The 24,267-nt window shown below is 39.4% G+C and overlaps 1 protein-coding gene across 4 annotated transcripts in view; it reads right to left on the bottom strand.

Annotated features, from left to right (window-relative positions):
- The window catches only part of npy8ar (neuropeptide Y receptor Y8a), a 53,954-nt gene extending 32,960 nt beyond the window's left edge, over positions 1-20,994 (bottom strand). For 2 of the 4 annotated variants that reach the window (XM_008423149.3, XM_008423150.3), the window contains exon 1: positions 18,965-20,994. The gene's annotated coding sequence lies outside the window, so the exon portion shown is untranslated. The other 2 variants (XM_081613450.1, XM_008423152.3) reach the window with 1 other exon arrangement.
- Positions 20,995-24,267: the final 3,273 nt, after the last annotated feature.

Genomic DNA, 24,267 nt, shown 5'->3' with positions numbered 1-24,267 from the left:
AAAAAAACAACAACCTTGTTTTTAATAAAAGTTACATCTTGCGACAGTGTGAGGAAGCGGTGCAAATTTGAACTACATTACAGGTGAGAGTTGCCGCAAATAAAACAGGAATATGATCAGGAAATGTTGCATCGCAAACCTTTGAAATCAAACATCACGTGTGTGTTTGCTTTCTTGTGTGGGACCAGACACAAGATTAAAAGTGTCTACAAGGTTTAAAAAGTATTTTGCTATTGGCTGATAGGACGGCACACATGAACATTAAAACTCAGACAACACGGCCATAACCAGGCCTCGGAGCCATGGAAGTGACTTCAAAAGGCTTATTGTATGGACCAGAACACACAACACACTGTGACAGCAACAGTCCAAATTCTACAGCCATTTTCACAGAACAACTAATATGGAGAAACAAAACACACATGGATGTATAAAATGAAGCCTAAGATATTTAAATGGCATGACTTTAATGAGCTGCAGCTGGTGGAGCAGCACCTGCCAGAGAGAGACAGACAACCTGGACCCAAACCTGCACCTGCCCAGTGGATTGGACTAGACCATGGTCTCCAATAGTCCTGCTGTTCTGAAGAACCCAAATAATCCTGCTGAACTGGCAACAGCTGTTTTCATCAAGTCAGCATCATTATCCTAAAATATTTGGATTACATGAGTTACAACATTTAATTTCCCTTTTTTGGATAAAACAAGTATTTTTGAATTGAGTTAAGCAGTAAGAGAGGTGAAAGGGTCAACACCAAGGCCCTCCATGCTGGACACCACATCTCCAGACAGATCCTGCTGGACTCCATGAATGCAGACGCAGAGGGAAGCAAACAAAAGGCCGCCTTGCAAAAATCTCACAAGGCGAAGGCGACTTCTGGTCTTCTGCTTCATAGTGGGGTGAAACAGAAATGAGCTCTTTTAGTTGGATAACCTTCATTTGAAATAAAGGTATTCAACCACAGGCAAGCATGGTGGAGGAAATATAATGTTACTGACCCAAAATATAGGCTATAGCAAATGAAATAAATAGCTGAGAAATATAATAACAAGGCATGGAGCACATCAGGTCAAAGATACAAGGTGAAGCGGTACTAGGAAGGTATAGAGAATACAGAAACTTTTCTGATAAAAATCTCCATATTTACATCTGTAATGTTTACAGTACAGTGATCTGGGTAATAATCCCAGAGGGGCTCAGTGGAATGGCGAGGCTAACGCTGTGACACTGCATTTATTTACGCCGTCCTGCCTGGTCTCAGACTGGCTCTGTCGTAACACTTTGAGCTCCACTGTTTCACTCGCAGGCTCTCTGCCTTACCTAATGGAGTGGAAATGAGCTGATGAGTAACTAGAACAATCCTCCCACACCCTGCTGATCATCAGAGAGCATGAGGAGCCCTTCCCAGCCTCACTGACAGCCACCGGCTCTGTCAGAGATCGGGGGGGAAACATGGCCAGAACCAAACGGCTTCTCTAATTTATGAGATCGCAGAGTGCAACCGAGACACTGCGAGTTAAGTTTAGCATTTTTCATGTGTCCTCCAGTATTTTGATGATTTATCTGTGGTGATGAGCCCACCACGTGGGCGCTGAGAACCGCCCACGTTAGCGGTTCTCAACGTGGGCGGTACCGCCACCCAGGGGGTGTTCAGAGGACGGCAGGGGGCGCTGGGATGACATTTTTACAAAAGGGGGGCGCTGGGATGCCTTTGGGGGGCGTTTAGTCGAAGGTAAACTTTACACCTTAAATGCACAACAATACCAGTTTAGACTTTGAGCAACTTGGTAAAACTGTATTGTGTAACATTAAATCATGCTTGGCTACAACTGTATTGATGGTAGCTCTTCTTCTATTCAGTGTTTGTAGCTTCATGGCTCCACTCCGCATCAGTTCAGCATTACAGCTGCTGATGACGCTGCTGTGATTCACTTTGTCTGGTATTTATGTAGGCTACATATGTTTTGGCAGTTCTGTGATCATGTCAAAGCAGCAATTTATATTAAAAAGTTTTTTATTTCCGTTTGAAAGCTGCCCGCTACCATGGAAGGACAACAGAAAATCGCTCTTATAAACATGTAATTACTAAAATCACGACTTTGTATCCCTCTGAAAAATGAACCCATTTAAATAAAGAAATCCCTCCATGGGTGATACCACAATAGAGAGCGTTCATTTTATAGCGTTAACACCGGAGCTGTAAGTGGTCCGGTATGAAACGGGTGTGATGGAACAACACAGCACTTTTAAATTTCAAAAATCAGAATGCAGAAATTGTTTCCGTTGTTTTAAAAGGTTTATGTCAGTCTGCCTTTCCCCCATTGATGTTTCCCGACTGCCCTGCACCTTAGGGAGCTAAGAAAAAAAACAAAAAACGCTGCGCACATTGCGCAAAACTCTGAAACATGAGAAGCGGGCAAAATGGAGCGACGAACTAGATGTAAATTATGGCATAAAAACAGAGAATCTGACGCTGAACAGTGAAAAATCAACACATGATGTGAAACACATGATGATTAGGAGGCGCAGCAGGTGATGAGTGAAGATTACTGATGGTCAATAAACGATCAAATAAATGTAGCAACAGGAAAGAAACTAAAGTGGACATAGCAATAAACCAAGAGAGGATAATATTAATCAAAGGAAATTAAATGGAAATGAATGAAGAACAAAATGCAAGAATAAACTAAGAAACTAAAGTAAATACAGAGGAATAAACTGGTATGGCAAGACCTTTCGATCAATAATTAATACAGAGGACTGTATGGAAAGAATAAACAGACACTATTTCCAGATAAAAGGTAAAATAATATTGTTGAAGTGCCATGGGCAGGGGCGCAACTACACATTATTCAGGTGGATGCGAAAACATAAATCGGGCAAAATTAAGTCGGCGGCTGCTTACCGTAGTTGCTAGACCTGTTGTGGCTCAATATTGGTCCATATATAAGACGCACTGTCGGCTTTTGAGGAATTTGAAGGTTTTTAAGTGCGCCTTATAGTGCGGAAAATAAGGTACTATTTTTACTTATTTGAGTTAACAAAAATGGTTTCTCAGTTTCAGTTTTTGTTATTTTGTTAGTTTTAATTGTAATAACCTGGCAGCAGAGCACAAGAGTTAAAAGCTCGTTTTGATCATTGACATGTGAACCAGCGTCTTACATAAAACACCAACCCATCGAGCAAAGAGCCGCCGTTATCTGACAGACTGGATCTGTCTGCTGAGAGCGTGCAGCTCCGCTCAGGCATGGTGGAAATGTTACAGGTAAACATTCACAGCTCTGGTTTGCTATATAAATATCATACAGACGTCATAAAAGATTCTTTATACGACAGAAAGACTGAAGAGAAGACATGATTTTTTTTCTGTATTTAAATATACTCTTTTGACTTTATTAACATAATTCTTTATAGCTGACTAATTCATGCGTAAAATATTCAGATCCCTGATATACCCCCAACACAAAGCCCAGATCATATTTTACATATTTCCCCAAGGCTTCATAAATATATATCTGTCCACAATGGCTGAGCTGACACAGCTGACTATTCTGGGATACTGACGATCTGCACTGAGGGAGAAAAACAATGTGAAAAGACACGCAGTCTTCAGGTTATTTCTTCCATCAGACATATTATCACATTTTAATTTTAATGGGTCACCATATGCAAAAGACCTCAGGCCAGTCATATCAAAGGATTTACTTTAGCACTGATCACTGTCTGTCAGAATGTTGCTTCTAAAGTCTCCTCAGGTTCTCCTTTCCTCTGTAACAATAATGAGGTTAAAGGTGTCGAGGTGCTTCTGTGGAGAAGCTTCATGCCATCCAGTAATGTCACTCAGAACACCAACTTGTTGTCAGTTGTAATGGATTGAGAAAATCCACCGAACCGAAAGGTGGAATTCACAATCCAAGTAGATGTGCATCCAATTAACAAGTTTTAGCAGTAAGGTGCTTAACTCGGAAACAAAACTGCTGTGAAACGACAAGCATATTGGCACAATTATTATCAGTCTTTCTAAAAACAAAACTATGGGATGTACAGACCCAGATCCAATGGAGACCACAACTGCCTGTCAACAGCTGAAATTCAGGAATATTTAAGACCTCCCCTAAAAACACTTATGACTGCATATTTTCACAGCAAATATGCCTTAACATGGAATAATGTGCACAGTGGAGCTTTGGCAGCTCCACTCAAATTAACTGAGCTTATAAAAGTCAAACGTTGTGACAAAGAGGGACGGAAGTACGACAGAGTATTAGGTACGACCTCAATCTTTAGTCACAAATGTCTGAATCAATAATCTCCATAAACGTCTGAGTTGTTTTCTTACAGACTTATGACTTTTCAATGCCAGATATTATCCTAGCTTTAGTATTGTAAATGTATTCCTTCAATCAGTATTGTGATGGTTTTTTACTTGCAAATTTTTGACTTTTCAACAATTCAAGCTTTTCCTTGTAAATATGTGAAACAATAAAGAGATTTTTAGTGAAAACATACTCCTCTGTAGCCAATTTTTCTTTTACCTACAATGGCTCAAATACTGACATATTGTCCTTTCACACTACTTTATTGGTCTGTTACATAAAATCCTAAAGAAATACGTTAAAGTTTGTGGTTTAGACAGTTCAAAATGTCAAACAGTTGAGGGGTGCAATGTGCTGTAAAGTGACAGAGTAAGTAGAAATAGAAATATTGTGTATCGATCACACCAACCTTCACATGGGCAGTCAGTTCATCTGTCCAGTTTCTGGACCTGTCACTACTCAGGGTTAAGGAGGGAGACATCACACTCCTCTAAAGGTTATCTAATGAAAAGAGCTGTCATGATGGGAAAGAGAAACTATAACAAAATAAATACCCTGAGTTGTATCAATTTTCTCTCTGGAGTTCGGTTCAATCAATATTTGATCCCCGAGGCTTTATGGACCAAGCAATCTGTCTAAAAATAACAGGGACTCAGTCAGATGTATGAGGCACCATATTGATCCCAGCCCACTGACAGCTGTTGTGCAATAATCGGTCTGGTTTGGCTGTGAATGTCTATAAGTATTTGCTCTGGGCAATTAAAAAAAAAAAAAAAACTAGCAACGTAGACCAAAATGACCAAGACGGGGAATCTTCTGATCATCAGGAAAATAACAGCCAAAGAGTTCAGCATGAGTTATTGTTCATTAATGCTGTTAAGGAAGAATTTTTATGTTACAATTAAATTTAGCAAAACTCTGGCTCTGATTCTTCCTTCTGATCCCGGGTTCTCTCGCGTGGCCACGTGCGGGGACAAAAACACAACAATGCGTGTTGACGTCACAGAATTACAGAATTTAATCCAATCAGAAGAAAATATAAGATAGTACAGGAAACTGAAGAAACACAGATACAAACATTGTTACCTGAGACAAGAAGACAAAGAAATATCAAGGACGTCCTTGGAGAAAGAGCTGGTGCAGAAGTAAAATAAATCAGCTTTTTCTAAATTGTTTCCCTTGTGCACAAACTTTTATACCTGTAGGTGTGTTTTCCTCTTTAATGTATTCAAATAAGGCGTATCTCTACTTGACCAATTGGAAGACATCTCTGGCCCTTTTTGAATTTAGAAAAAGTCCCGCAATTTGTTCACAAGATCAAACACCTTTTGTTAAATAAGGTGGAAGCAGACTCTCCGAATTCATGGTGGTTTATGGCTTTCACAGATCAGTGTGAAAAGCTGGAACTTCCTACTGATTGTTTCCAGACAGACAAAGAGCAGATCAGAGATCTTGACAAACAATCTGCTTTAACTACAGTAAAATAAGGATCAATAGGTCAGAATATGTTATATATTTTAAAACTATAATTATGGTATGTCAATCAAGTCATGATAAATTCTAAAACTAACTTATTTTAAATGTATTTTCTTAACACTATCCGGCCTCCTGTGGCTCTCCAGCCATCTGGGCAAAGAGAAACAGATGCAGGAACCTCACAGGTAGCTGTGAAATTCTGGTTTCTCTTCTGCTCTGCCAGGAACAAACCTTTAATACTGTACTTTTAATTCAATAAAAAGTTATCCAAAAACCCAATTTGTTCTTCTGCACTCAGCATCTCCAAAGTTTAGTCCTGATATCAAACCAAAAGCAATAGATATAATATCAACAGAAAATAATGAAGTACAATTCCTGTTTCTAATTAGAAATTAGAAACAAATAAGAATCAAGACATTCATTCACCATAAACCTAAGTATTTTCTAATACTAAACAAAACATTTTCATTTGATTCTAATATAGTCAGAAATAATGCAATTTCAAATACATTCATCATTGACTAAATTAATTCTAAAACAGGATAATACAATTTTTAGTCAAAACATGTTATTAATAACTAAGAAAAATGTCTTACAAATTAAATGTTAGTGATTTTTTTTCACCATGTCAGATGTTAGTTTGGAAGACTTCTCATCCTGGTTACGTGAACCGACCAAAGTTCCCTTTCTCAGAGAAATTCAAGTGATAATGTCCTCCACCTTCCTGCATATGTTAATTTATGACCTCCTGTCTTGCAGATCCTCTATTCTCCTTTGTACTTTAAATACTTAACCCAGCAATAGTTCTTCGGGTTTTAAATCACTAACACAAACCTGTTCAAGATTAAGAAATTCGTTCTAAAAGGTTTAAACTGCGTTAAACACTAAAAATAGTCATTTTTCCTCAACAATGCCTCCCTGATAAGAATTAGGTTTTAAAATAACAAGCAGTTTGAAGGATTAAATATCCTGTAGATCACAACAAAACAGTGAAATGGACCATTGAAAATATTGACATTTTAGAAAACTTTAAGACTAAAATGTATCTCTGTCCGGACACAAACCTCTACTTGAGTTAACCCTGAGAATCAGGGAAATTCTGATAAAAGAGTCTGAGCTGAACCCGGAATCTTCGTCTCAGATCCAGGGCTGAACTGCAGTCCTGGAAGCAACAGCAGCTGTTCAGTTAGCAGTAGGTATGGGCTGGCATGAAATTATGACGGTACCATAACCTCTGGAAAAAATATCATGGTTTTGTGGTATTACAGTATTATGATAGCAGCTCTAAAATGCATTATTTTACATTTTCATTAGCATTCTTTGATGTGCATGCACAGAAGATTTGCTTGTTAAATGTTTGCTGAATTCTGGTCTGACCTTCGCCCTCCGACATGGCCTATTGCTGCCAGAGTTCTAGCAGAATAATCAGGACAGACGTGTGAATTTAATTAGAATTTCCAGTGAAGAAACGGTCAGATGGGGGTTTCAGGAGGTCACGCCATGTCTTCTCCTAACAACTACACCATTAATGGGGCATATTCCTTCTAGTCCCAGACTGGTATAATATATAACAAATAAAAGCAGTGGAAAATGATTCATAAAGATATTGACAGCTACAGACACAATATCACCATATGTTCCAGAAGCTTCTTCAAAGAAAAACCAACATTGAGGAGAACTTGTTTAGAGAGAAAATAGATTTAAATTTTAGGTATCTCAAACATCTGAGTTGAGTTAGACATGGAAAGGGAAACATATTGATGGTATGTAGGCTACTATGTAAAACATTAAAGGGTCAGTATCAAGTAAAATTGACTTTTTTTTAGTTCTGCATAATGTTATAATGTCCCTCATGCCTCAGTATAAATCTTTATCTATATGGGTGCATAATTACTGTGGAGGTGGTTCCGTGGCGTAGCGGAGACGGCCTCACCAGCCTCTGCATCCGTCAACATGAGGTGCCTCTTTGGTTTTTCATACAGAGGCTACAGTCCTCAGTGCAGTTGTTCCACTCCCAGCCACAGACTACTTGCACTTGTCTTTCCTCTCTCTCTGCCTTACTTCCTGTTTACTGTTGAATAAAGGCCACTAGTGTCATTAAACCTTTTTTTAAAGAACTGTTTTAGATACATAAAGATACAACAGCACCGTCTCAGTGTGCCAAGCGACTCATTTGGTAATTTTCATCAGTTAGGTAAAAAGGTTATAATGATCAAATACACATGCTGGAGGAACTTCTTCCTGTTCCACCAAATTCAACCCTTTGTAGTTAGTCAGTTTCAGGAAGATGTGTGAGAACTCTGCCTCTATGTGCAACATTTACCATGAGGGTGAAGCTTGGCTGCGTACCTCAAACCCAAACTGGATTGGTTTGCCCCTAATAGCTGTTTGCAGACTTGTTTGCCGTAATAGGCAAACACGTCATGCTTGATGAAAGCATGATAATGCTTTCATTATCATGATGAAAGCATGATAATGCTTTCATCAACTGAAACCAGTTGTGTGTATGGCAGCAACTTATCAAAATCATTCAGTGCACTGATGATGGGCCGCACTTTGTAGATAGCATCCTCTGTTGCCTTTAAGTTATTCACCGGATAAATTGAAGCCATTACCTCCCTGAAGTGGCTTCTTCTCAAGATGGCTTCATTATAGACATCAGGATCATATGACCAATACTTGTGTCTCTGTGACAAAGACCCAGAGCCAGAGCTGAGCAGAATACATCAACATGAACAATTCAACAGGGTCAGGTTTAGCTTCTTTCATCAATCTGCTGCTGTCAGGTCATAGGTCACAAATTCTGATCCACTGGATGTGGCTGCTGGTTGCTGTGATGTTTTAAGAACCCTGTCTCTATTTTGAAGGGGTTTTTTGTGTTTTTTATTGCATCAGTTTCATTTTCATTTGGGCATTTTATTTTACTACACTGTGGAGTATTAGTATCTGTTTTTTTATGACATTTGGGGTTCCACTTTCCTCAGGGCTTTTACTTTTTTGCCACGATGCAGTACTCTCTATCTGGGCAGTCGCCATCACCGTCACTTTCAGTTGCATCTTTTTCAAATGTTGGAATGACTGTGACGCATCACATCATTCTGGGGTTCTTTCAGGTCTAAAAGATCGAAATCATGCAATAGTTTTAAGCTTTGTGGACAAAAAACACAAGATGAAAACAATTAACAGCCAAACCTTTGATACCTAGCATAGCGCTATGTTATGCTAGCGGCAATAAGTGTTGCAATGCTTACATTTACTTGTATGACAGTCAAAAGATGCATGCAAGTATAAAATTCTGATTATATATCAGAATAAAGAATGAAGACTATAAAGAAATGCACATTGAAAAAAAAGGTACTGAACAGAGAAGATTGAAGAGCCAATGTAGCAGCTAATTCAGTAGGTCATCAGCTTTACAATATTATTGAGTATACATGTTTTTTTTTACGATTTACGCTTGATGAAATACAGTAAATTTTGTCAAAAGAAAATGTGTCATTGCATCTATTGCATGTCACTTACAGAGTAGTCTCCTTTTCATTTGCCAGCCAGTCAATGAGATCAGTAGTGCTAGGAAAATACATTTCAAATATGCTAGTTTTTCAACTTAACTATATGTAGTTGAGGACAAGTTTGATTATATTGGTTTTAGCAACAGTTAACCTTGGTGCATGTGAAATATTAGATAGAGCATGAATATTTTGAGTAGATTTTAATGTAGGTAGATTTGGATAATGATTTTTTTTAAATAACGACTTATTTTCTTAACTGACATAAAATCACATATAACAGGGTTTTGAATAGGGCCTTCAGTAGAGAATGTCTTCCCCTAATAGAGGAAACAGATGTGCTGTGCTAGGCAGTTCACAAAAACAAAAGTAATAGGGAAAAAACAGGATGGGAGAGATAACTTATGTGTTTACTACCAGGTCAAATTCTTTGGTGTTTTCTATGAGGTCAGAAGAACAATAAAATCTTGAGAAAACAAAACTAGTATTTGGGAATCAGTCCGGCAGGAAAACGAGTAAGGTCTAGGTGAATTAGAGTCTTGGTGCAAATGTTTAGGAAGGAAGAAAGGGAGAGACTCCAGATGTAACTGGCATGAGAACATCCTGTCTTGAGAGTGACCTTTGCTCTATCTTTCTCTTTATCTTTGGTTTTGAATAGGTCTCCCATCCTATCCAAGTAATTTGAAACTGCTTAGAGGTTTAGAAGAGGACACACCTTCAATGCATATATTAAAATTAGGAATACACCTCTTAATAAAAACTTCCACTTCACAGAAGCAAATCGAATTGCTTTGTTTGCAGCCACAAGCAGTTCCCAAAGGTGCCTTTGCTTTTTCTCTTATTTTTGTATTTTGTTCATTTTTTCTACTTTTTTCAGGTAATTAATGTCTGTTTTATGGTTTGGACTTCTTGATGGTTTTGGGTGTAATGTTGATCTGTTTTTCAATGCATTTAATTGTCTGAATGAAACCCTATATATGTCTGAAGTTGAATGGCGACTGGTTGTTCTCTGTGTGGTTTCCGCTGTTGTACATGCAGAACTCTGAATTTGGGGAAATAGAGGAAAATAATGAGCAAAGAAGTTTAACATTTTATTCCTCTAATTCAACAGTAGCTTTGGAATGATTGGCATTATGGGTAGTTTTGACAGTAATACTGTGTAATATAGCATGGGAAGAAGAACTTCCAGTTATCAAACTCCTCTCCTTTGAAACCATCATTCAATTGTACTCCTAAAGGGGAGAGGACACTGGCTCTGGATGTTCGCCGTTTCTCCTACCGCTTCTCCTACCGTTTCTCCTACCGCTTCTCCGCGTAAATCAGGTCACATCGTGTGACTTAAGTCGCTCTGCTGTCATTTTCTGTGTCCTTGGATTCTTTCCTGCTCCGTCAAGTTATGCTGTGGATTTCATTACACTGCTTGAAGATTTGCTGTGGAACCGTGAGTCTGCTGTTAGCGGTTAGCTTGCTACTAGCCACTTCCGGCCAGACTGGCTCGTCAATGTTGACCTACTCCGCCTCCCAGCTGCTCGAACTCAACCACCATTCTGCCCCTCCTTGTGTTTCCATCCTGAAAGGACTCGGCCTATTGCGAAGACCTCGCTATGTTCACAGAGGCTCTCGGAGGAAATTTGTTTATTTTCGGTTGGCTGGGCCCGGCTCCATGGCTTCCTTTTGGTCTGCCGAACGTACTGCACATCCATTAAGTCATCAGAGCGCTGCATCTGTAGTCCCTGATATGGCAGGAGGTGCACGTCGCCCGAAGAGGCAGCAGAAACGTGGAGTTAATTCCAGTGTGTTGAGACTTTGCAAAGCTTCTATCCCAGCCAGCGTTCAGATGGAACTTTTCAATGTGCAATCCTTATCCAACAAATCTTGTCTGATTCATGATCACATCCTGGAGAAAAACTTGGACCTCATGTGCCTAACGGAGACTTGGCACAAACCGGACATGTATTGTTCCCTGAATGAAGCCTGTCCCTCAGGTTATAGCTACTTGCAGAGGGCCCGTCGCTTGGGCGGCGGCGGTGGTCTGGCTGTCAGTGTTGTGGTCAAGACCACCTAACCCGAGACCAAGACAAGACCAAGACCAGAGTGTATTGAGACCGAGACAAGACCAAGACTTTTAGGATTCGAGACCAAGACCGAGGGAAGTCAAGACAGAGTCAAGACCAAGACCATCGGCCCGCTCTACGTGATACGATAAAATGTGAAATATGATCAAAATTACTTCTCAAATTGATCTAAAAGGTCTATATTCCCATAAAAACACCTAGATACTTGATAAATTTTACAAATATTGCAGAACAAACTCTTTGTTCTGCTTTGGTTCCATCTCTGTGCTACAATCCGCGGTGGTCTCGTGCCATCCCTAAAAAGATAACGAAACCATTAAACATAGCACCATTCTCTCTCTGCACCATTAAACATAGCAATTAAACATACCATTAAGCATAGGTAATACTGACCAAGGAGCAATAAGTAACCAAGCACAAGGCGCTCATCGTGACTGTTTTCACTCTCTCTCCCGCTACATGAACCCAGGTAGTCTGACACCATGGCAGACATTACAGCTGTCACTTTCAATGAAAACAATGAAAGAGTAATGTGCATGCTCTGGGTGCTCTTTCATTCTTGTGTTTTGTTTATTTGTTAATTAAAAAATATCAATGTACATAATTAAATAAAATCCTCATAGCTACTGCAGTGTACGCAGAACATTACAAGAACAAAGAACAATGTTCTGTCAGGTCGCCATGCGCTGTCAGATTGCCATACGCTTAGCACGAACTCATGGCTATATCTGTCAGTCATTACCATATAATTTCATTTAATCAGCAACATAGAATCATGACGTAGATCGTCATACACTTTGTTATCAACATTTGTATCTCATCCTGACTTAGCAGTAACAGAAACACGTAATTGCTTGATTTTTAATTGGTGCTTTTTGCATCCACTGAAAACAAAGATGTTAACAAATAAACTGGACAGTATGCTGTACGTTTAGTGATATTTTCACATTTGCGGTTTTGACCGGTCTTGAAATAAAATGCCGAGTCCTCAGCGCCCGAGACCGAGACAAGACCGAGACCAAATGCGGTCAAGTCCGAGACAATCAAAAATTGGTCTCGAGACCAAGACTGACCTCGAGTACTACAACACTGCTGGCTGTTATCTATCACAGTAACCTAAAACTGTCTCAGCTGGCTCTTCAGGACTTCTCCTTTGAAAGTTTGGCTTTTAATCTTAAAGCCCCGTTCCAGGCGAATATTACTTTGCTTTACAGGCCTCCGAAACCACATGTTTTATTTCTTTCAGAGATGCATGTCCTTCTCACTTCTTTTTGTGCCTGCTTCGGAAATTTAAATAATCGCATTGATGACTCATTTTCTCTTTTGGTGGCAGATTTTAAGTTTCTTTTGGACTCGCTTAATCTCATTCAGCATGTTGATGCCCCCACTCACAACAGGGAACACATTCTGGATTTGGTGATCACGACACTATAAGCATTAACAACTTATCAGTTTATGATCTGGGTGTTTCTGACAATAGTGTCATCTCATTAGAAATTCCCTCAAGTTTGTCTGTTCTGGACACAAAACGTTTTATTCAGTTCCGTGATCTGAAAAACATCTCCCTTGAGGCCCTGTCCTCTGACCTTCACTCTGTCTGCTATTAACCATCTATCAGTAAGTGATTCTGTGGACTATTAGAATCAATCTCTCCAGGAGCTTTTGGAGCTCCATGCTCCTCTTAAGTCGAGACTGGTGTCTTTCTCCCGTTCTGCCCCTTGGTATACAAGTGAGTTGCGGAAGATGAAAACCGTTGGTCGTGCCATCGAGAGACGTGTAAAAAAATCAGGTCTCTCTGTTCATAAACAGGCATACAGGGAACATCAGAAAGCATATGCCTTTTCCCTCAGGAAAGCGCGATCTCAGTACTATTCCAACATTATCAATGAAACTCTAAACAGCTTTTTTCTACAATAAATCACCTCCTTAATCCCCACAAACAAATCTATGCTGAAGATATGACTCAACAATGCAATTTGTTTCTGTCATTTTTCAAAAACAAAGTAAACTCGATCAGATCTCAGTTTCTTGGCATCTCTGATTCCCGACTGACCTCTACTTCTGTGCCTTTTGGGTTGAACTGCTTTGATGACGTTTCTCAAAGCGAGGCAGACTTTCCTTAAGGGAATGAAACCCTCTTTCTGTGCACTTGATCCTTTTCCCTCCTCACTTATAAAATCAAATCGCGCTGCGACACCCATTAATTACTCAAATTATAAATAAATCACTGAAATCCGGCCATGTCCCTTTGTCTCTTAAAATTGCCATCATTAAACCCCTTCTAAAAAAAACCACTCTGGATCCTGATTCATTTTCCAATTATCGTCCTATTTCTCATCTTCCTTTTCTTTCTAAAGTGCTGGAAAAGGCAGTTACTGCCCAACTCCAGCGCCACCTTCAAAGAAATTCTCTGTATGACAAATTTCAATCTGGGTTCCGTCCTGCTCATAGTACTGAGACTGCCCTGCTAAGAGTTACAAATGATGTTCTCATGGCTGCTGATACTGGCCACACTTCCATTCTTGTCCTTCTTGATCTCACTGCTGCATTTGACACTGTGGACCAAGACATTCTCCTAAATCGTCTGCATGTGGAAGTCGGTCTCGGTGAATCTGTTTTGGATTGGTTTTGATCATTTCTTTCTAGTAGGCTGGAATGTGTCTGCCTTGGAAACTCCAAGTCCCAGGCCGTTAGTGTGTCCTGTGGTGTCCCGCAGGGGTCAGTTCTAGGGCCTATGCTTTTTTCTCTTTACTTGCTGCCTGTAGGTAAAATCATTAATCGGCACAACATTTCATTTCACTGTTATGCGGACGATTTGAAACTTTACAATAGAACGGGATCATCTTCTACTTCACCTCCACTTACTGCGCTAACGTCCTGCCTGGAGGAGATTAAGACTTGGATGAACCATAACTTTCTTCAGTTGAACTGTTCCAAAACCGAGGCCATACTGATCGGAACGCCTCACCAGGTTCAATCCTCGACTCTTCACGAGTATTTCATTCTCTGGACAAGACATTCCCATTTCCTCCTTTGTTACAAACCTTGGACTTCGAATGGACTCCCATCTCACATTTGAAAATCACATTAAGTAGGGTGCTGTTGTGGCGCAGGGGCAAAGCACAACCCATGTATTGAGGCCTTGGTCCTCATGCCGGTGGTCACAGGCTCAATTCCTGGCCTGGTGACATTTGCCGCATGTCTTCCCCGTCTCTCATAACCCTCTTTCCTGTCAAACTACTTTCAAATAAAGGCCACTACAGCCAACAAAACCTTTTAAAAAAGAAAATCACATTAAGCACCTGTTTAAAACCTGTTTTTTTCATCTTCGCAATATTTCCAAAATTTGTTCATCTCTCTCCTGTTCTGATGCTGAGACCCTCTAACCCTAACCCATCCATTAATTTTTATTAATGAAAAGTGCATTATAAATTAAATTGATTATTATTATTATTAAATGTGGTACATGACCCCAAGCATCACTCATTCCTGAAGCTTTTGCAGATTGATGTGTTATGATCCACAAATGATTGTGTTTTGGTTCTCACTGGTTGGCATTTAGGTCATTGTAGTGTAATTTGTGCTTCCATTTGTTTCTAATGTGTCTGTTATTTGAACTGTTCTGTTACTAGTTAATGTGGTTTGCAAATTAAAAACAAAAAGAACATTTATTAAAGTGCTTTGGAGATACCCAAAACCTGTGACATGACTGTTATTGTTCAGTGGTTTTAGTCATTAAATTAACTTTTGCTTCCCTAATTTGCATTTAAGGTGATTTTTATTTTCGAGTCTGTCATGGTTTGTTGTTAGAAACACTATTAGGCACAAGATAGCAATTATCTAAAAGATTTCCAGTTGCTCTAATGCCTTTGTTATTTAGTGTTGGTTTCGCTGCTTAATGCTTCTCTAATTTCTGCTTGGCACAGGTTTTCATTTCAACTTTTGCTGTAGTTAACAAACATATTGTTACAAACACACAGCATGAATACCACACATTTACACTTCAATCTCACAGCATTGACTCAGTAAGGACATTAATCTCATGGTACAGTCTGCAGTTTGCCTTACAACAGTGGCTAGCCATACTTTTCAATTAATTTGGGTAATAATTATCTGAACACTTGGGGCAGAGGTGGAAAAAGTTACAAAATTCTGTATTCAAGAAAAAGTAAAGTTACTTTGATGCAATTTTACTTAAATATAAGTAAAGTTACCAGTGTAAAATGTTACTCTAAAGAAAAAGGTATCTCTTTAAATTTTTACCTTAAATAAAAGTTACTTTACTTTTTTAAGTGCAGAAAAAAGTTCTGCTCATGGATTTCACAAAGAAAATGAGAACATAATTGGTCTCAAACTGTTTTATTTTATTTTATTTTATTTTATTTGTTTGTTTTGTTAAAGGAGCCCAAAGCTCAGAATAATGGAGGAGCCATGTTGTGATGACCTTCTGAAGGCTTCTTAAAGGGACAGAGGCCCAATTTTAAGGCACCAAATTGGGAAGTAAATTTTTTTTAAGTTATGTTTGATATTTACTGCAGTTTTATAGCACAAGCAAGCAATAGCAGTATATGCCTGGAAAAAAATATAATAAAATCCATTTAAGATGAAAGTTGAAGTATTTTGTTAATTGTTAATAACTCTTGTGTTTATTCAATGTGTGCAAGGACAGCCAGGCATTCATAACATGAAAAAAGGGGAGCTGTTTGGCTGTTATATTCTGCCCTGACTTGTTAACTTTGATCAAAATTGTCAAACCAACCTTTTGATGTGCAATTTTAAACATAAAATGTTCAGGAAACAGCTTGCAAGTACAAAAAACTGAAATAAACAAAATGGAACCTGATCAAAAGTGCAGAGCTGCATTTCTGCTGAATTTCTTGTAAGATAACACCTGTTCATTTCTCAAGCCAAGACACTCACACGTCTGTGAACACACCCCCTCCTGCACACACACACATACTCTACACACCACCTCATGGGGATTTGCCTTGCGTCTCCCTCATTCAGTTATATCTACTCAATGTGACCATGTAAACACATTTTGGCCCTTGGGAAGACATGTGTAAGACAAGAACATGTACACACACACACACACACACACATGCATGCATGCACACAAAATCACTGACAAAAGCTTCTTGCTAAACTACACTTTGATATTGATGGTCCTTAACTGGAGCTGGAATGAGCTAAAAGAAGACATTGTTGGAAAATGAAGCCCTGAACCTGAGTGTGTGTTAGCCTGTAACTTATGTTTCTGTATGAAAGTTAGTTTGTACTTTTACTAGCAGCTCAAGAATTAATACCCTTTTTCTGGCAACCTGAAAATATTCAAGTTTTTATCAACATCCTATAAGGTGAGATGCTATGAATTTTCTAATATTGTTAAGCCACCCTGGATGAATACAGAGACAGTGTTAAACCATACATATTTTACCCCACATTTCTTCCCAAAGATGCAGTGGTGAGGTTCTTTTTTTAAGTCAAAGATAAAGGCATTTGCATAACAAGATTCATAATAAATGGACTGAAATTATATAGTGAGTTTTTAGTCATACTGACCACTCAAAGCAGTTTTACTCTAGAGCTGCATTTACCAAGCCGAACTCAAACTATCACAGTAATACAGTTTCTGACATGTCAGTGTTGATGGTGGACTCACCATCAACACTGAAATAAAAAACTTCATTATCACCCTGATTTATTTTTATTTATTTTATTTTTTTACAAAAAAAATAAAATCACAGGAACACAGGGACCCAGAGCAGAAAAAACAGGACTGCAGGGTAAATGAACAAAAGGGAATCAATGGGAAAGTAACAGGGAAAAAACAGAAGGAACCAGCAAGAAGTGACCGAGAATAAATCGTATTTGTACTGGGGAGGCTGATTACTGAACAGGGAACAGATGGCTGATTAGAAACAGGTTGCAGGTGTGAGGGGAGAGAGCAGAAGGCTGAGGAGACAGAAAGAGAGAGAGAGAGAGGGAGAGAGAGAGAGAGAGAGAGAGAGAGAGAGAGAGAGAGAGAGAGAGAGAGAGAAAGAGAGAGAGAGGGAGAGAGAGGGAGAGAAAGAAAGAGAGAGACGCTTGTGGAAAAAAAAACAAAATTATTTGAGCCAAGCTTGAAGAACAATTCCACCAAATACTATACTTAATGTACCTAAAACAAGAAAAGTTGCATAAATACATAAACATGGTGTATGAAAATGTAGTGCCTGGTTTTTTCCTGCGTTCTCATCATGAACTGAGGTTGCAATTTATCTCACTATAAATGACTCAACTGTTGTCATTCCTGAATTACTGTTTAAATGTGTATGTTAAAGATATAAAAATGCTCACAGAAAAACATATAAATGTTGACATTTATTTTTCATTTCTAAATAAAACCCAACAAATAAGGGGGCACACCGAGTGTCATAGAGCCCTTCCTGAAAACTGGGATCAAAGTCAGATGAAATGAAACGAGCATTATTGGAAAAGAACCACCATCCACATGCTGGCAGTCAAAAAAACAGCTGGTGGTTTCAGCCGTGTGTTTTCTTACATCTGATCTTCCCACTCAAGCTCGGACAATGAGCATAAGCCGAAGTGATGGAGTCATGTTCTGAGTAATTTTTTAATTTTTTTTTCTGGGTGATAACAGCCAGCCAACACAAAACAGAGCAGGGAGAATGGCAAAATTATCTTTAGAATATTTGGCATAGCAAGTATTTATGAAAAAAGCAGAATTCCTCCACAGCAGTTGATATCCGTTGATTGTTAAATTTGATCCAGGGTTTCACCAAACTATGTTTACCTCATCATTTTACCACCATGTGCAGTGAACATTACACCACCACAGAGCTGCTGCAGTAGCTGATATTCATGTGTTATGAGTGTGATTCCATCAGCACATTTGCATCTCAAAGTAACACACACTGAATCGTCTGATATGGTTTTACTGTACGCTCTGACTGCCAGCTCCAGTTGCCTCACAGGGACAGCAGATCCTCTCATCTCACCTCAAATTTGTTCATCCAACTCAAATATTTACAAATGGGACACAAACAGAGCACTCATCTTCTCAGGATTTTTCTTGGTAGCAGTGTGATACATAATATTAGTGCCCATAAAACAGGACCTAACGAGTCCTTAGTGATCATGCACAATATAATCCTTCAAATTCAAACTGGCTGTTTCTTTTTTTATCGTCAGAAGCAACAGGTTTTGAGCTCAATCTCTTGATTGACTGTCTGCAGGAAACCCTCCGAAAGTTGAGCTGTTTGCTCCAGCAGAGATGTGGAGCTTCCATTCTGTGGCATCGAGCCACAGCGAAGAATCCACTCACCATCAATTAAACACCAATTAGCCTGTAAAAGCCGCTCCTGTTTCAACTTTGCCTTCATTTGAATTTTCTGCTAATTGGGGATCAGAAGTTTCCCTCCCAGGCAGGCAGCGAGCGGCTGTGTCGGTCAGTGATGGAGCGTCTGGCGGCCGGAGCGCGCGCGAACAGCCGGGAGAGTCCACAGTCTGCGTCCACTGCACGGACACAACGAGACAAGACAAACAGGACGGAGGGCGGAGGACAACATGGACAGGTGGACTCACCAGGTCGAGTCGCCAGGTCGGGACTGGGTCTGCTCACCGTCTCAAAGAGAGCAAATAGAAACTGCGCACGCACGTGCAGGGTAGCTGCCGCACGCGCAGCCTCCGTGGAGCCAGTACCGGGGCTCCGTGCCGTTTACAAGGGAGGGAGGTAAGCTTTGGGTGAGGCTATGGAGTTCTGTCAGGTTCGGTCCTCTGAGAGCGGGTCTGAATTTACTGGGTCAGGTTCGGACAGACAGTGAGGTAATAACAGTCAAACCCCCCTCCAAATAAATCCCACACAGGTGCAGTTTAAAAAGTGGAACTTACTACAGTTCTACATTTCAGTCATTTCATTTGTTCTTTTTAACTACGGCCAACGAAAACCCGAGATATCACAGGAAACGGGAATATTTCACTTTCAGAATCTGAGAATGTTCGGCACAGAATGTGATGCTATAAAATGATTGTGAAGACTGCTGACATGACCATTAGAGATCAGAGGGTCAGTCCTCAAGAAGCTGGTCGTTCACAGAACTGCTGCATCCGAGCATGGTATTGGAAAGTTGAGTGGAAGAAAAAAGTTAAAAAGTTAGAAAAATACACAAGAAACAGGAAGAGCTTTGAAAGGATTGAGAAGCAAAGCCCACTGAATAGCTTGAGGGAGATTCGCAAAGCATGGACTGCAGATGGAGTCAGAGCGTCAAGAGCCTCAACACACGGACATCTCCAGGACACGGACTGCAGCTCCTGAGTTCAGCCAATCCTGAATCAGTGTTAGGAGCATTTTAACCGTGCTAAAGAGAAAAGGGGCTGAGGGAGAGTTTAAAGAGTGGAGAACATGATGTTTGAGGTACAGCATGATGCTTCAATTTGTTTTTAGTTTACATGGAGCAATCCTAACTGAATAACCTCTACTGCAGAGGAGACTTCAAAGTCCAACAGACTCAGACCCCTGAGGCTCAAGGAGTCACAGAAGATCAGATCAGCAGGACTTTGACTTCTTGAACCAGAGGGTAATTATGACCCTAATTAGACCTGCTGCAGTGATGAGGAGGTCAGAGATGTATGAATAAACTGCTGCATCACAGATCCCACAGTGTTAGTGTTTGATGTCCATCACTTCAGCGCACTTTTATTTATTGTCGAAAACAAAATATCCCACTTTTTTCTCTCAAATGTAAAATGTAACAGTGCATCTTATTTTTGTACATTGCAGTCACACCTGAGCTAGCGTCCGTTTTGTGTTGTGCAGCCAGGTCTGGCTTTGCCTTCTTTAAATATAGCAGTCATGTTTGGTTTGCAGTTCCACCTGTGGTTCTACAGCAGTGACAGCTAGCACTTGTTGGGATCTGGGTTTCACCATTTTTCTCCATCAGATGGCGTCAGGGAGCACAGCTGGCTGAGGAGGCTCCATCAAACATGCAAATCATCTAGCCTCATCAGGTCAAGAGGAGTCTGCTCCCAGTCTGTCAGTGCCTGAGTGCTAACCTACAGCAGTAACGCCGCTGTGACTTATCTTGCTCTGTGCTCCTTCTTCAAGGTTACTCCCAGTAGTGTACACAGTATTAGTGTACAAATAGTACTGTGTACACTAATACTGTATTGGGTTAAGAAAAGAGCGGCTAACACCTCTGCAGACCCCTCACATCCTGGACACAATCGGTGTCAGGTCAGTGAATCGGAGCTTTCTTTGCTAAAATCAGTAACCATAGAGACAGTTTGTTTTTGGTTTTGATGAACACTTTGCAACCAGAGTTGTCAGCTACTGTGCTTTCTAATAAGATCATTTACAGTACCACAATATCCATTTTTTTGTTTAAGAAAAAATGGCTTCATACACCTACAGATACATAGTGCTTATTTCATTCCTTATTTTCTTTCCTCTACAGTGTATTGCTCAAACCTTCAGGGGCAGCGGCCACAGACGCATGTCTTCTGGATGGGCTGTACTGAAATAAAGTTGATTGTGTTTTGGTACAGTAACGATAAAAGCATTCTGCTTCTGATTACATTTAATGTCTGTACACTGCGAGCAAATAAAGCAGAGGTTAAATTCCTGGTTTGTGCACACAGTCTTTTCCAAGAAAGTTGATTCTGATTCTGTACCTGGACTTTGTGTAAAGCAGCCATTTCTAAGCAGATGAAATTTTTTTCAGAATGTAGAGACATGAAGACACAATAGTGACTGGTGAGCAACTCAGAGTAATTTACTGCAATTATGAATTTGAAAATCTTCATGGCACAGCGAGGAGAGGTTAAAGCAAGCAATGAAGCACAGACGACAGAGTTATATAACAGAAGATAGCACACTGTGTTCTCCTCAGGTTTTGTCCTGCACCATAGTGAAATATCTGACTCTCAGAAGTCAAATATCAATAGGTGTGTGAGTTCGGGACAAAAAATATGACAGATGAGAGAAACAGATCAGTTTGAGCAGTAATTGCTTTTACACCAGTTGTAAGGCAAGTTTATTATTACACAGCACAAAAAAGCTAACTCTACGATGCTGTATCAGGGCCATTCTGGACAGAAACAAAAGAGTACATTTCCACCAAAATCTCAGAAAATTTCTTAAACAATTGAAAATTTGCTAGAAAAAACTGTAAAATTCTTAGCTTAATCTCAGACATTTTCTAGAAATTTCTAAGATTAATCTAGACTGTAAATCTGAATCCCTTCACTTCATATTTAGCAGAGTCACATCATAAAGAGCATAGATCCTTTGTAAGACACTGGTACCACCATGGAACATGACAATGTTGCACAATCTGCACTTCAGTTCAAGTGTCTGACTCTACGCTTATATGAAAAACGTGTTAAGAAACACTGACCGGTATAGCAAGATAAGGAACTGTGATGGCAGCTTTAGACAAGATGGCTCTTTCTACAAAGAGAAGGTCATTATCTGCAAATTGAGTCAGAGTCTGCAGAGAAAGGGTTGATTATTCTGGTTGGAGACGCTCCTGGTAATTACCTTGACTGCTCCACTACTTGTAGCAACTCCATAACCCCTCTTTAAAAAACAAATAGCTGAGCTGTTGAAGTTGGACATCTGAAGACAGAGTTATGTTTGTATAGATGTTTTGTCATAGTCTTTCTTTTGTCCTGAAATATATTTCCAAATTTGTTTTTTTTAGGTCTCCACTAGTTTTATTCAAAACTTAATTGAACAAAGACATTGGTAATCTTAGATGGCTTATTTGATGTGGGGTCCATTCAACCAACTTTTTAAAAAACACTGTATGCATCTTTATGTGGACTTTCTTTACTTATGAATTATTTAACAATATTTGGGTTTTTTGGCTATTGGTTTTATTGTTTCCTGCCTGGTGGGTGGGCTGGTCCTGTCCTGGTGTTGAGTCAGGGATCTAATATGCACAGGCACACACAACCACACACAACCATACACACGCACGTACGCACACACACACACATACACACACACACACACACACACAGGTGATTAAATTAAAGTGTTTCCAGATATACTCTTTGTTGCTATGGTTACTTTTACATATATCTCGTATTAACTTGTGCCTTGTACTGTTCAGTGATGTTGTAGTTGTTATTATATATTTATGTAGTTCGTTGTTTGGTTTCTCATTTTTTCCCTCCTTCTGCAGGTGTAGAAGCTGACTTCTCCACATTCTAAAAACAGATTACCACATTTACATATTTAAAGAAACAATAAAGTCCTCTTTTCTATGTTTTATCGTGAAAAGTTTTGCAGAGAGAGCCTGTTGTGAAAGAATCAAACATACACATCTGGTCTCAGGCCTAAATCAATATTCTGTGGTAGTTCGATGTGAGAGGTGCACCGACCGCCAATATGTTTGCCTCCTGACTGAGGATCTGAACAAATCTTCTGAAAAAGAATTGAGTAGGGCTGCTAGGGCACACGCCTGAGTATTGTCCTGCCTTTTTTCTTTGTTCCATCTTTCTCTTCTTGTCCATTTCAGACTCAAAGTCTAAAAATAACATAATTGACACTGGTAATTTGCTGTCCACTCAGGGTTGCTCTCACTATATATCTGTGGAAGTCTGGCATCTAAAACAGTTAAGCACAGTGTGACATGATCAAGTCCCATATGAATTTTAAAACTGCCAAATGTGTACTGAGTTTAAGTCATATTTGGCTAAAAGCAGAATAATGACTTTACATGTTAATCACGGGGTTTCCCTCAGAGTGTCATAAGCCTGGCGGGCCTCCAGGCTTTACTTGTGTCTCCACCAGGCTAAGCATCATTTGTTTATTTATTAAGGTTTTTTCTCTACACCTTTGTACATTGTAAATGTAAACAGTGTTAAAGAGTCTCTGGTGAAAAGTTTGGAAGCATGATGGCAACAAAGCATGGTCAGTATGTGTTCACATAGGGAGGTGTTTTTTTTCTATTGACCATCTTTACTGCAAAAAATGTAAATTTATTTATGTGCCTTTTTTTAAAGACTTTAAAGTTGATGTTTAGGTATTGTTAATAGTGTCTTTCAATAGCTCATATTTACCTCGTCATATTCTCAAAATTCCTGACAACTTTATTTCAGTATCAGATGTAATCCACAGTGATGTATTCATATTTAAACTGTCCCTTTGTGCATTGTAAATGGATATGAGTGATCGCTTAGTTTATCTTCAGAGAGGAATATTAGACCATTTCTCGTGAGGATTGCTCTTTGAAAGTAAAGTGACACTGACTGATGGTAACAGCAGTCTGCATGGAGGAGCCTGTCATTACTGCTGAGCAGCAGCTCTTATTCCAGGTGGATTATACATGATTTAACTATGCACCAAATACCTGATTTTTTAGTGTTGTGCAACAACAGGGTAATCGTTTGGTTATGAATAACTATAAATAATTGCTTAGGGAAATTATTAACAAAACTAGTAATTTACATCAAAATTACAAAGCTGGGCTGCCATAACTATCAGGAAAATTATAGCAAAATTGTTCAGACTCGGTTATTGTTCTATAACCACCTGCCTGGGAAGGCTTTGGTATTAAAATAATAAATGAAGGCAGAAGTCCAGCACTGGTGTTTTTCAAACAGTAAGACTTGGCATGTCTCAAAGAGTTACCACAAAAACTGAGCCTTAAGGGGCAGTATCATGTACTTTATTGGCACATAGTGATATTTTATAGCACATTCAAGTAATTATGTTACATTGGTTGTTTAAAAAGATGCTGTATGCAGTGGATAAAATAATTTTACATGAAATGAAATCTTTGCCAGGTGTTTGTAGCAATCAAAGTAATTCATTCTGTAAAAAAGTAATGAACACGCTCACTGATTTTTATTTAATACTTTGTACAAAAGCCTTTGCTGGT

This window comes from Poecilia reticulata, chromosome 12, assembly GCF_904066995.2.
Source record: "Poecilia reticulata chromosome 12, P_reticulata-male-v2, whole genome shotgun sequence".
Lineage (NCBI taxonomy): Eukaryota > Metazoa > Chordata > Actinopteri > Cyprinodontiformes > Poeciliidae > Poecilia > Poecilia reticulata.
This window is presented reverse-complemented; position numbering and strand designations above follow the sequence as displayed.